Raw genomic sequence first — 12,383 nt, 5'->3', positions numbered from 1 at the left:
CTCGCACCTAAAAGGGCTGCGCCTGCCCTCACACAATGCAGACTCCAACCCCCCTGGTGTGTGTCTGAGGCATTGCCTGAGCAAGGCAGAATTTAACAAACAAGTGAGACTTTTCTTAGAAGTAAGCCTACTTCAAAGGCCAAAATGGGTATAAGAAGAGCACCCAACCCCACAGACTTTAGACACTTCTTGGGGTAGACACTCTACCTCACAGACACTTCCTGGAGAAGAGAATCTGAACCAGAACCGGCACCCTGCCAAGAAGACCTGCCTGGCTGCTCAAAGGACTTACCTGTCTGCTTTCTGTGAAGGACTGCTGCCTTGCTGCTCTCTGACTGTGGTGAAGAAGTGCTCTCCAAAGGCTTGGATAGAGCTTGCCCTCTGATTCCCTGAAGTCTGAGGACCAAAAAGACAATCTCTACAAGAAGGTTCTACTTGTGCAGCGAAATTCGATGCGCAGCCTGCCAGAAATTACGCACAGCCTGCACCGCTGTGAAAATTTCACCAAACGCCGAACCGGAATGATGCAGCCCAACTTCGCAACAAGGAGATTAACGTAGCGGCAGCATAGCGACCAGAAATTCGACGCACGGCCTCACCGGATCTACGCACAGCCAAGCCGGAATGACGCAGCCAGACTTCCAGAGAGAAAAATCGACAGCTCCTGCCATGCAGTAGAAAATTCGATGCAACGCCTACCGGATCCACGCAGCTCCTGTGACTTCGTCCTAGTGGTGCCGGAAATCCACTCATCGTCCCCGGGGCACCTGAAAACCCTGTAACCCAAAGAGGATCCACGACCGGGCGCCAGAAATCTATGCACAGTCGTCCCTGCATGAAAACTAGACGCATCACTGTGTGCGGCCCGAGAAATCCATGCACACCCCTTTGTTTCCATGCTTCTCCTCCTCTGCGGTTATTTGCGGAAATTTTTTAACGTGAACCAGGTACTTTGTGCTTGAAAGAGACTCTTTGCTTTTAAAAGACTTGACACTTTATATCATTTTTCAGTGATATCTCAACATATACTTATTGCATTTTAATAGTTTTGACATGCATTTATCCAGATAAATATTATATATTTTTCTAAACACTGTGTGGTGTATTTTTGTGATGCTATATTATGTTATTGTATGATTTATTGCACAAATACTTTACACATTGCCTTCTAAGTTAAGCCTGACTGCTCAGTGCCAAGCTACCAGAGGGTGGGCCCAGGATAATTTGGATTGTATGTGGCTTACCCTGACTACAGTGAGGGTCCTTGCTTGGACGGGGGGAGTGGGGGTAACCTGACTGCCAACCAAAGACTCAATTTCTAACAACGTCTCAATAGCAAAAATCCCACTCTGGGTTACCACCTAAATGCCTGCATACCACAAGCGCACCAGTAGGAGCCACCTGCTTGATAAATTCCCATTCCACAAAATCTACTTCAGCAAACTTTGTTATTTCTTTTTTTTTAATTTTTTTAACGGTATTAGTGTTGTTTCAAATGAAGGCATTTAACAATAGCATGGGCACCATGGCATCACGCAGGGTGACCATCTGCCTAGTGCATCAGTCAATGGAATACAGAATGATCAGGGAATCATCTGCATATTATAAGCATTACAGTAAGAAAATGCAATGTATATTTGAAAATTTGACATTAAAAGAAACAGCAGCTCAAACTAAACCTGCTGTGTGAGGGAGTTAGAGGGGTGTGGGGGTGGGGAGAGGTTTAGACTCTGCTGTAGTACCTTCCTCCCCACTACACACAGCCACACAACAGACTCCCTGAAGCCCACAACATGTAGGGGCTCATCCAGTCTCTAAATAGGACACAGCCCTCGAGTTAGTTGTGAGAGGTGTCTCCTGTTCTTGGCACCCTGAATCCAGGTGAGAAGCAGGTATCAGCAAATTAATCTGATAGACTATTCAGCATATCCTCCCACAATTCTAGATCCTGCTCTGCATTCTTGTCTGTGCATACAGGTCAAACATGCCTCTCCTCTGCCACGCCCCATTCTTGCACATCAGCTAGCCATCTACTGCTCAGAGGCTGTAGATTGTGTCCAGTGTATGGCCACCTTTTGCTTGGCAAGCACCAGACCCAGGAGAGCAAATCTATGGCATATTCAGATCCCACGTTTAGGCATCGGAGAACTCCAAGCAATGTTCCACTGAGGCCTCCACTCACACCTGTGTGACTTCCTGTAATGCCCTTAGAATTTCCTCCCAGTACTCTTGTTAAGAGCAACAATCTCATGTCATATGAAAAAAGGTTGCCGGAGTAGCCTTCTGGGTGAGCTCTACTGATCCTGTGTAAGCACAGAGGAGTCAGGTAGGCATGGTGTAAGTAATAAAACTGCCTAAGTTTGAACCTTGCATTGCTTGCCACCTCCCTGACCTCCAGGCACCCTCCCATAAAGGGCACTGTCAGCGCCTATGCCCATTTGAACCGCTGGCACGTCGGTATGGCGGTCCCCTTTAAAGGGCTCTATAAAAAAAACACGAGATCAGGCCTCGGCATGATCCATGACCCAGTATAGCCTGTAAAGTCTGAGACTCCAGACTCTGCAGGGGAAATATGCCAGTTCCCACCAATTGTATGTAATAACTTGGCATATTGTGGGAACTGCCCTTGGTGAAGATTAAACACATCTTGAGCTTTTGCCATCTTTGAGTTTAGCGAAAGTGGATGGTGGAATTCTGTACATGGCTTTGTGCAGAGCATATAAACAGTGGGGAGGAATCCCAATTTGCTCAGTGCAACCCTTCCCCATCACAGACAGCAGCAGGTGTAACCAGAAATGGATGAAGTCCTCCATTCCCCAAAGGTGACTGCCCATGTTAAGGTGATAGCAGGATACTGGGGTAGTTGCTATCTGAATCCCCAAATACCAAACATGAGCCCTCTCCCAGTGAAGCTCAGTCACAGGTAGTTCAGCTGATCCCTTCCTTGCCAGTGCAGCCGAAAGAAATAGTACTGTATTCTGTTTATTAATCTGAAGGCCCGACGCTGCTCTGAATTCAGACATGATGTGCAACAGTATACTATATGACTGCTCAGGGTGGGTGACATACACCAGCACCTCAACTGCATAGAGTGAGACAGCGTGGTTGTTGCCCCCCACTCGGCCATGTCGTGGTGAAGGTGTTAACACCAGCTGCTCCATCGCTAAAGCTAGAAGGAGCAGCGACAGGGGGCATCCCAGTCTAGTACCCCCTCTTGATGGGGAATCGTTGCAACAATGCAGGGCATGTTCGAACCCTTGCAACGGAACTACCATAGAGCAGCTTCAACCAAGACAAAAATATTGGTCCAAGCCCCATTCTCTGAAGAGATACTCCCAAATCAAGGGTGTCAAATGCTTTTTCAATGCCTAAAACAACCAACACCTCTTCCATCTCACTATCAGCGACTAAGAGGAAGACATGTGACAACCGCCACAGATTTATGTAAGTTCCCTGTCCCAGCAAAAAAATCACAGTGGTCATCATACTAAATGAGTGACTACACCACGCAGTCTCATAGCAAGAGCTTTTACAAGAATTTTCGCATCAACTCCCAGCATGGACAAAGGACAATAAGAGCGGGGATTCAAAGGGTCCCTATGCAGTTTAGGCTGCATGGTCTGCGGCAGCATCCCATGCTCCTCTAGGAGTGTTTCTCGCAGATTGGGGAGGGTGGGGGAGGAGTAACTCTGAATATGTTTGGTAGTACTCCACTGGCAGTCCATGCGGGTCAGTGTGCCTTACAGTGTAACAGTCCCCAAACCACCTTACCCAACTCTTCTGAAGAGAGCTCACTCAAGACTTTTAGTCTGTTTGACTGTGACGCAAGGGAGTGGCAGCAGATCTAGAAAGTCGCATGCCCTCATCTATGAATTCCCTGCGCATCATAAACTGACTCAAGTTGGTACTTCAGAAGACGGTTAACTGTGACTGGAACCCTGCAAGGGTGCCACCATGGCATTTCAGGGAGAGGATCACTGGGGGTGTCGTTCTTTCCTAAGCAACCATGCCAGTAGGCATCCCGATTTATCACCCTAACAATGCAGTGACTGTTGATAATCTCACCGAACCAGACAGTCCAGCCTATCCCAGGTTCCCTTCCACTGCCGTCTGGGCAGCCAACAGTGGCCCAATCTGGGCCCCAGCACAGTAGCATCTCACTAGAGGGCCATCAGTTGTCTTTCCTCCTCTAGCAATTGCACCTCTAAGTGATGCCTGGAGCCACTGGTATGTGACAAGCACCCCCCTCATGCTACCGCCTTCAGTGCATCCCACTCTATACCCCTGTGGGTAGACACTGACCAGCTGGAGTTGAAGTAGCCATTTGGCACTGACCTGAGCTGCTCATAAAACAGGGGGTACGTAATCACCTTCGGCCGAAGTCTCCACAAGGGCACTAAAGGTCTCTTGCCGCCTACCTCCCAGTCCAGTAGGAGCAGTGCATGATCTGAAAGGAATCTACCCATTATCTGTGTCTGCACCACTTAAGTGGCTATACCCATCACGGTTAAGAATCTGTCTAAGCAACTATGTGTTGGGACATAGCATGTGTATTTCTTGTCGCCTGGGTGCATCATGTGCCAGAAACAGCCTGTCAAATCCATCACCTCGCATAGTGCAGCTACCATACTGGGCTTCGGTACCCAACCTGGGAGGGTGATGATCCTAGGCACCATCCATCTCACAGTTAAAGTCCCCAGCCCAGAGTACGGGGGTTCCAAGGCAGGGGAGGAGTTTGCATTCTAGAGCAAGACAGAACGCCCCATCATCTGCGTTTGGCGCATGCACATTCAGTAAACACACTTTGCGGCTGGCCAGCAGACCACATAACAAAAAGTATCTACCCTCAACATCTGCCTTAAAACTTTGCATCTGGAAGGTGACCTGAGGTGCGACCCAAATGGAGACACCATGGGTATAGTTATGTTTGTATGTATGTAAGAGTAGAATTGTCCTCTCCATTTCCTCTGCACCTTCTGGGCCTCGCTCTTCGGGGGGTGGGTTTCTTGAAGCAGGACAATCTGTATACCCTGCTGTCTGAGGTATGTGAGGACCCTATATCGCTTAATGTACGTGTTAAGCCCCCACACATTCCAAGTCACAACTTTAAAGTGTGTAACCATACAGCATTTTGAACCTCAGTGTCTCACCCTACATGCCCTGTCACCGCTGCAACAAACAATACGAACAGATCTAACCCATCCCACCCAGCGGGTAAACACACCAGAACAGCATGTGTTTTCCAATCACCCTAAACCCACTTCACCCACCGATCACTAATTTACCCCACTATAAAGATCCTATCACCCAAACAACACAATCTTAAGTCAACTCATAACCACAGTGATATAAATAGAGAGTCAGAGCCTGGCAATCATGTTAGCTGCTTATGCCAGACCCTGTTTAGCCCCGTACACACACTTACATCGTACCAAGCACACACACACACACACCACCAACTCCAGCCCCTTGCACCTTCTCTTGTATACTATCCCAAGAGAGACAATACATAAAGAATATAATGGTGAAGGAGCAAAAGAGGGGGCGCGCGGGTCCAACTCACCCCATTCAACTCATTACAGCCCCCTCACTTGCTAGCACCAACTGTAATCACTGCAAGATCATCAATGGTATCAACAATCTGTCCCTGGAAGGCCATCTGCCCCACTTCTCATCTCAGATGCGGAGTACATATTTTACCCACCCAGTATAATCATGTATGAGGAAACTTTACAAGCCACAGCAGCCACCTGGATCAAATTTCTCCCTTGTCCAATGTCTCCTATGCCACATCCACGGCACTGGAGCGTGAGCCGGTCACAGCCTCCATCAATGCCATTGCCACTTCTCTTTCCGATCTCTGCTGCTCCACATCCAGTGTGCCATCACATCTGAACAACACCCGAGAGGCTGATCTAGAGGCCCCACCACCCAGTCTTTTCCCCAACCCCATCGCCCGAAATACCGGGGTTCTCTGTACAGTTGATGGATCCGCCAAAGACTGGCGCTGGGATTCTTCCCATCACCATGGACCTCCAGCCAGTCCCACACTGCCTCAGGGCTGGTCGAAGAAGTGTGAACAGTCATTACGTAATACCTTCAATTTTGCTGGGTAGAGGGGCATATTGTGGCGTCCCATAACCCTCAGTTTTTGTTTAACACCCCCAAATGTCCGGCGCAACCGTTGCACCTGTCGGGTATACTCAGTGAAGATGCAGATCACATGGTTCTCAAATTTTGAGTTACCATCCTGGCGAACTGCTCAAAGAATAGCATCCCTGTCAGTTGCGCACTTTTGTTATGAGTATGCGTGGGGAGGCTTCTGCAGGGGGTTTGGGTGCCAGTGCGCAATGAGCTCTCTCAACCACAAAACAGGTGGACATTGGACAAAGGGGACCATCGTTGTTTTCCAATGTTCAAGAAGTTGTTCCAGGTGCTGAACTTCCACACCCTCTAGAAAACCAATGAAGCAGAGGTTGCAATGATGCAAGCAACCCTTTATTTCCTCAGGTCTGGCCTCTGGCGTGCTTGTTCTGGGACTCCAGCTCAGCCCACAGAGAAGCAACCTCCCACTGCAATCTGGAAACCTCTTGCTCAGTAGACAAGGCACGTTCTGTCACTCCACAGAGATCCACACGCAGGGGACACACATCCTGGAAAAAAGCCTCAATTTCTCCCTGACCAACCACTTGAGGCCTCTATTGCTGCTAGAAACTTTGCACTGGCCTGCCCCTGTGGTTCCAGCATACATTCCGGACACTCCTGTGGCGGAGAGTTCAATCCCATGCTTGATCCTGGGGCTACGAATTGATCTATCTTAGTCTGCTGAGCCCCCTTCTGCGGTATGTCCTTCTCCAAGGCAGGCATCAGCCAGGAGGGGCATCTGGGTGGATCCACACCACAGGGTAGCAGACGGGGCCAGTCGTGAGTAGGGCCCGCTTGCATTCCTAGGTGTCTAAGTGAGTGCAGCACGAGCAGCCCCGTGATGTTTAGCAATAGTTTCCCCCAAGGTTCACTGCATCCACAGACGGCACAGAGGTTAACCCCAGCAAGGAGCAGAGCCCGTTTGCCCTCCCTGGTGAAGCACAGTAGTCGCAGCTCTGTGGGCCTGAAGGGGGTGGTCCTTTAGGGGTCTCCCAGTGTACGAACACAGAACCTCGGCAGAAGGTGTAGCAGCCATACCCCTCAGTTATTCAGTAGTGGGCAGTGACTGTCACCCAGTAATTTCGAGGGGGGTATCCCCACGGGGCAACCCCAGAGGACAAAAGACAGCCTAAAAACACAATTCTGTCAAGGGTTGTGGGGAGACACCCGAAATGCCAGGCAGCCCCTGTGCACGTTCCGCCGGTGCCAGCAAGTGCGAACAGGGCCCCAGTGCCAACAGTACCCTGTCTAGTCTACTGCAGATTGTCCAGCAGGGCCCGATGAGGCAATGAAACGTATACTGGCATAGGCCCGCGAGTGCAGATAGATTTCCAGAAGTAACACAATGGGGAGCAGGGCGTCCTCAGGGTTGTGTTTACTGTGCTCTGCAAGTTATAGCAAACAACAATATGTCCCCCACATGCATTCCACGCTGGCATTCATCACCCTCAATCCAGAAGTATAATGTTCATGGCAGCAGTGCAGGGGCTGGGTATCCCACTACAAACAAGGGGAAGAAGTCTCGGAGGACCAGAGTGACCTGGTCCAGAGTATTTGCCAATCTTCAGCTGCGCCCCTGGTAATCAGTAATCAAAACTGTCAAGTTGGGTGATCCCCATGCAACTGAGAGGTGGGAGGAGGGATATGGGGAAGCCAAATCTGGGGATTTGTCAGCAAGCTTCAGCCAGCCAATGGGATTTAGCATGAATGGGCCCACAGTAACATCAGAGCAGATCTGTCTGCTGGCAGCTAGGCCTGTCCCCGGCAGAGCCCCCGTACAGCACAGCCCGCTAACACACGGCATCCAGGCTCTCAGGACAGCCACAACAACACCAGGGTTAAGGAGGCTTCACTCACGTTCACCTCAGCTGTACAGAGTTCCAGGTGTGTGTACAGTGCACTGCCCGCCCACAGGTCCTCTTTGCCAATCCGGCCTCGTCCCACTGTGAGCATAGGCCATGCACCCGGGTTGCATCACTCTAGGATGGTTCCGTGCTGGTAGAATCCACAGAGGAAACAGTCCACTGGAATCCCCTCCGTTCCAGACCATGCACCCGGTGGGCCACCTCCCGTTGATGGGTTTGTAGGGGCCAGAGAAATGTAGGATTCTAGGGCTGGTGGCACAGAACCTGAGGAGTTGCGGCCACCATCTTGATATGCAAGCCACACCCCCCTCAAAAAACCTTCAACAAAACTGACAGAGCAACAGAAATCCAGATCCCACTCATTTCTACTTTTGTGTAGACAGAGTACTGTAAATTCAAAATGCAATTACTAAACTGGCATCCCAACACAACTGGGATAACACAGAGAAAACAAGCAGAAAGAACACTGCAATGACAATTGCCCTCCCACTGCACCCATCCCAACCCAGTCACCAGACCAGCCAGGTCTCCTGGCCCTCTTCAACAATGGCACAATATAGCCACAAAAGACAGAGTATCACAGGGCCTTTCGTGGTAGAATTGTTGTCACTGTCGAAAAGGGAGCAGTGTGACACTGACACCATAAGAAGTCCACACTGGGTGCGAGGAAGGCCGAGACTGCCAGACATCCCATAGAGAGAAGTAAAAAGATCACAGCAGCAATGAGCAACTGATCATTCCAGTTCAAAACAGGCTCCCTCTTCTGTCAGCAGAAAAAAAAAGTCTCCTTCCTTGTCCTGCTTCACGGGGGAGGCCAACAGTGTTGTCCCAAGGCAGAAGGTAAGAAAAGACTCATCCCTTCTGGCTTAAAAGCCAGTTGTCCCCTTGCTGCTTCCCCTGCAGACCTCGCCAACCAACCAGGGCGGGAGCAGGTTTCACAGGCTTTTTCAAGCAGATAAGTCCCTTGTAAAAGGTAACAGTGATACCAAGGGCCCTGTGACCAAGGAAGGTCCCTAAGGGCTGCAGCCGGTGTTGTGCCACCCTCAAGTACCTCTCACCTACCACATGCACACTGCCATTGCAGATTGTGTGTTGGTAGGGAGAAAAAGGCAAAGTCTACATGGCATCCCCCTCAGGGTGCCATGCACACAAAACACTGCCTATGGCATAGATAAGTGACCTCTCGAGCAGGCCTTAAAGCCCTAAGGCAGGGTGCATTATACCACAGGTGAGGGCATAGCTGCATGAGCAATATGCCCCTACAGTGTAAGTCCATTCTTAGACATTGTAAGTACAGTGTCGCCATATTAAGTATATGGTCTGGAAGTATGTCAAAACAAACTCCTAAGTTCCATAATGGCTACACCGAATACTGGGAAGTTTGGCCTCTCTGGGGCCAGAAACAAAGCCTGCACTGGTGGAGGTGCTTCACACCTCCCCCCTGCAGGAACTTTCACACCTAGCGGTGAGCCTCAAAGGCTCAGGCTTCATGTTACAATGCTGCAAAGCACTCCAGCTAGTGGGGATGCCCAGCCCCCGGACAAAGCCCCACTTTTGACAGCCAGTCCAGAGGTATAATTAGGAAAAACAAGGAGTCACCACCTAAGCCAGGACCACCCCAAAGGTGTTCAGAGCTGAAGAGACCCCCCTCCTTGCAGAATCCTCAAAAATTGGTTTGGAGGGTCAGGGCAATGGGAGTGGGCACCAGGAGGGTGTATCCACCCTCAGGGGCAGTAGCCATTGGCTACTGCCCTCTAACCCTAAATACACCCCAAAATCTTGTATTTAAGGGCCCCCTAATCCAGAGAGTCAGATCCCTGACAACATCAAGAAAGAAAGGACTGCTGAGCTGAAAACCCTGCAGCGAAGAAAAGGAGACAACAACTGACTCGGCCCCAGCCCTACTGGCTGGTCGCCTGCTTCCAATACCCTGCAAAAGAAAAGTGATGTGTTCTACAGGACCAGCGACCCCTGAAAAGCCTCCAGGGGACTGCCTGCATCACAGAGGACCAAGAAACTCCTGTGGACAGCAGACCTGTCCAACAAGAAGAAAAAGAAACCATTTTTAAAGGGATTCCCACCTCACTCCAGAAGCATGAGTCCAAACTACTCTGCACCCGCCACCCCTGGCCCATGCCCAGATGAACAACTAGCCAGAAAGGATCCCCAGGTGATTCCGACCAAGTGTCCACCCTGGGCTGAACTCTCCACCCCTCCACGACTGCCCGGGACGAAGATATCCGACGCTCGGAGAAGCACTGCACCTGCAGCCCCCAAACTCGAGAGAAACTGAACACCGGTGCAGCAGTGACCAGCAGGCGGCCCTCCTCTAATGAGGCAGTGGCTTGCCAGAGAAGCCCCCCTGTGCCTCCCCTGCAGCGCCTAAGTGACCCCGCCCCCCCATTGAGTTCCATTGGGAACCCAACACCCTGTTTGCACCATGCACCGGCCGTGTCCGTGCCACTGAGGGTGCGTGTTTGGTGTCTGTTTGGTGTCTCCTTGGGTACCTTTCATTTAATGTACTTACCTGCAAACTGAATCTTGTGGTTCTAGAAATAAATTAACAAAATATATTTTTTTTATATAAAAGCTTATTGGTCTGGAGTGGTCATGGAGTGTGTGTTTCCACTTATTGCTTGTGTGTGTACAACAAATGCTTAACACTACCCTCTGATAAGCCTAACTGCTCGACCACACTACCACAAATAGAGCATTAGTATTATCTATTATTGCCTCTGTCAAGCTTCTTGGGGAACCCCTGGACTCTGCATACTATATCTCATTTTGATATATTATATGCATAGCCAGCTTCCTACACACTGGACCTAAAGTCGTCTCCATTGCTAAGGGTTCACCCAGGATGCAAAGGTAGTCTTGAGGGAATGACTAAGCTGTTGAAAGTCTGAAAGCCCTAGAACAGGGTTGCTTTTGGCATGGGAATAATCTTCAGAGGGGCTCACTGAGCTGCTATGCAAAGATCAGCACTCCATTTTTTTTCTATTTTACTTGTCACTCAGGTAGTTTTAAAAACTCCATTAACATCATTTACCCTCACCTCCCTCTCATCCCCTGCCGCCACGTACCAACAACCCGATCCACCTCAATAACATGGCACCAGCATAGCAAGTGAATCCGACAAGTTAAAGGCGGTGCAAGATGTTGGTGTTCCGAGACCAGTCACTGCTTTGATGTAATCACACAGTGATTGACCTATGAACACAAGAGGTCGCTCATGCTGCCTCTTTATTTTCCAGTGGCAGCTAAAGTGACATTTCTTTCCACCCAGGGTGCTATCAGAGTACGGGACAGCTCTGCCCTAAAAAAAAAAAAAAAAAGTCAATGTGTTAAGAAGGGCCCAGACACTCTTACAGCCATTCTATACATGTACTAAACCTCTCAAAATAGGCATAAGATACTGAGCCCCTCATGGCCATCCATTTTTCAAAATAGACACCTTCAAACTTGAAATATTGGAAATTGAAATCTTCCAAATGAACCAGAAGTAATCTGAATACTGGCTCATTGTCGGCCTCTGACATGAGGGCACCAACCCTTAGAGAGCTTAGCATATCAATCCAGCTAGGAGGGAGCTTTGTCCAGCAGATGCTCTTGGCTGTCACTTCTGTGGTACCTTGTCCTTTACATTTTTAAAGCACTTTAATTCAGAGTTATCACAACAGGAGCAACTACGCTTCAATTTGCATGTCTCTGCAGAGTGGTGTACTTTTTTTTTAATTAACCCCCCAAAATACCCCTTGCCCCTGCTCCTTGGAAGTACAGACTAGGGATAGCACTTTTCCTAAGCATCATAAACTTTCAGTATTTCCTCTGACTGAATACATTAACAGATTAGACATACAAATCCTACTAGTGTGGAGCACTAAACCTATTAAATACCTGGGGGTATGGTTAAGTCGTAATAAGGATGAGATCATAAAACTAAATTATGGCTGAGCAATTATCACTTTGGAGGAACAAGTAAACAGATGGATTATGTTACTGCTTTCAATGACGGGCATAGATGGATTAATGAAAATAGTCATCTTACCTACATCTATCCGTTCACTAACATACCCGTTTTAATAAACTCAAATTTCTTTCAAACACTGGGGTCACTGCCTATTGATTTAGCATAGGCTGATAAAAGACCCAGAGGAGCTTGGGAAAATCTGACTTTACCCTAAAAATATGGAGGGTTTACAGTTAGCAGACTGGTAAAACGACCTCACAACTACAAAAACTGAGGCTCCTTATATGGAGAAACCTATTTGAGAAAGGGGAATTCATATCAATGGATAGTATGAAAACTTGCGACTCCATTAACTCACTAGATACACTTCTCTATTGCAGACTTATAGCTATGTGTGGACAGGT

This window comes from Pleurodeles waltl, chromosome 8 (assembly GCF_031143425.1).
Source record: "Pleurodeles waltl isolate 20211129_DDA chromosome 8, aPleWal1.hap1.20221129, whole genome shotgun sequence".
Lineage (NCBI taxonomy): Eukaryota > Metazoa > Chordata > Amphibia > Caudata > Salamandridae > Pleurodeles > Pleurodeles waltl.
Note: the sequence above shows the minus strand (reverse complement) of the source record.